The 2,762-nt window shown below is 36.3% G+C and overlaps 1 pseudogene; it reads right to left on the bottom strand.

Annotated features, from left to right (window-relative positions):
• Nucleotides 1-729: 729 nt before the first annotated feature.
• LOC140852046 (protein PLANT CADMIUM RESISTANCE 2-like) lies at nucleotides 730-1,914 on the bottom strand (annotated as a pseudogene).
• Nucleotides 1,915-2,762: the final 848 nt, after the last annotated feature.

The following is a 2,762-nucleotide window of genomic DNA, read 5'->3' on the forward strand; positions in this document are numbered from 1 at the left end:
GGCCCTGTCACGAGTATAATAGTGACCTTAGTACGAATGTCTGTGAGCAATATTTTGAAACATGACATGAATACATGATGAAAATGATTTACGATTCATAATTGTGAAATATACATGATTTATGCATGCATGATGAGCTTATAACTTGTTTTATTATATGCTCTATGAAATATTTATTTTTGCAATAATTGTTATTTGCTAAATGATGCATTATCATAGAAAACTTCTGCTTGATCCGGTAAGGAAGCGGAAGTCTATTTACTGAGCTAGTGTAGCTCATATTCTTTTTGTTTTCTTTTTCATGTACAGAAAAATAAGGTTAGGACCGAAGGAAAGAGAATCCAGGCTTGGGGATCAGCAAAGCAAGTTTAAAAATTTTGCTCTAGAAATTCAGTTTATATTTATGGATTGTAGTCATTATGAATTTTAAGACTTGGATTATTTTATCTTTGGATTTAGATGCTCTGAACCAGTTTTGGTTTAATTAAATATTTGAATTGAACTTTATTATTACATTTATTTGTGATACACCTGTTATTATATTTAAGAAGATGAATTTTGGCTTCGTGTTATCGTGGATCCATCCCTCGGTAGCATGGCCATGTTATGTCCCAGGTTTGGGGCGTGACATCCTCACTACCACCTGTCATATTTGATCCAAGACCCCTCCCCAGTGGATATACTAACACAACCTTCATTTTGCAACTTCAAATAAATCAACTCCCAACCTTTTTTTCTGGTGAACATCATGGATTCATTTCGTTCACAACCTTATATTTTATTTGGCAACAGAAAGAAGCACAGAAGGCAACCACACACATACGCGCGCGCGCACACAAACACATAAGCAAGCCTTTCACGTATATAATGTAATCCCTATCAAACGCTCCACAATTTCCATGATCAGCTTCTGTTTATCGAATCATAGCTCCTTGCATAACAGGTGGTTGGGTTGTCCCCTGGCCCCGTTTTTCCATGTTCCCTTGCCACCCTGCAAAAATTCCCACCACCATATATATATATAAACAGCCATGACATCTCATATATATATATATATATATAGAGAGAGAGAGAGAGAGAGAGACCTATAGTCATATCATATCCACGGTTCTTGAGCTCTGTATACTCTTGACACAAGCGCAGCACTCGCAGCAAAAGTGAACACAGCAGTCGCAGCAAGGGGAATCCGGCAAGTTGTACTGCAATCTGAGCTTGGATCTGTAAGACCACGAGTATATCCAGTGACACCTAGTCAAGACCTTTAGAATCACATATAGCGCTCCGGCTGTCCCACATGCTGCAAGTATATATCATTCACAAACAACAATTAGAATTAACATTATTTTGCTACCCAAAAACCAATGGAAAAATATACTTACACTTTTTTTTTTTTTTTTTTCTGAGAGGCTTAATGAATTATGTGCACTATATATATACTAAAGGAGATATGGTATATAAAAGCTTACAGGTAGAGCCTCTATCCACTATTTCTGCAATCCGACCAAATGTAATGCATGGGCACCAACAAGTTAGACAACCTATGAGAAAGAACATCTCATACAGTAATGTTAGATCATTTCAAACCACTGCAGCAAGAAGAATATTGCGAAGAATAGATGTAGAAAAAAGGAAAAGAAGCGATGAGCTCACAATTTTCGACATCATCCATGCAGTCGCAGAGGCCTGCAGACCATACTACTGGAGCTTGGGATTGGACGTGATCCATGTTAGGACTTGGAGTCACAGGCACCCCTGTCACCGGAGGTGTGGACTCATCAACTGGTTTGGATTGATACATTGCAGTCGAAAGATCGAGAGAGAGAGATTGTTACGATGAAGCCAGAAACGATGGTTGAGATGTATATATAAGCATTGTATGATGAACAAGACAAAAAGAGATGAGTTGTCCTTCATATGATATCTCTAGAAGTAGACTTTGTTCATGTTCTAGCAGCGGTAAATGCGGAATGGATATAATAACAAGGAAGGGAGCATTAAAGAAACATGATTACATGTCGAGGTACCCAATGTTGAATTGACAAACAACCCTTACAATAAATAAAGATGACGAACAAGACAAACGACTTGTTTTTTTTTTTTTTTTAAATATTTTTAATAATAACAAGATAATGACTTTAGATGGTCTGGAATAGTCGCTACGCTCACTAATAAAATTTAGTCAAAATCTTGATTATGAAAATGATAAACTATTGTATTCAAAGTTGCAAAGGACTTGCACCTGGTTAGTGTATGAGATATATATGGCTTCCTGATGCACGCCACAGTAGTTGTGATCAAAACTGACGACTTTTTTGATGTCTAATGACTAAACCTAAACTTCTCTCTTGACCGATAAACATGATTATTAATCATTATACATATATATATTAAAAAAAACTAACATATCACTTGAAAAGGTAGGTAAGTGTCTGCATCTACATTGCTTCCATTTAAATTTTTATGGTGTTAATTTTGCTTCTACATTCCTTGCTTTCTAATTTTAATGGCGTCGCCTTGGAACTTTGAATAGTAAAAGTCTATGCCTTCTCAGCAGTAGCCGCAGCTAAAACTTTTGAGGGGATGTTTATTAGTTTCTTTTCTTTTTCTTTTTATCTGAGGGAAATAGAAAGAGTAGGACAGTGGGATTCCGCTCTTAAGAACAAGCTTATCTAAAATATAGCATCAATAGAGCTACCAATCCATGTCCAAAATTATTCAACCAGACAATTAAGTTATAGTACCAGCAAGAAATCCCAGCATTA

This window comes from Elaeis guineensis, chromosome 10 (assembly GCF_000442705.2).
Source record: "Elaeis guineensis isolate ETL-2024a chromosome 10, EG11, whole genome shotgun sequence".
NCBI lineage: Eukaryota > Viridiplantae > Streptophyta > Magnoliopsida > Arecales > Arecaceae > Elaeis > Elaeis guineensis.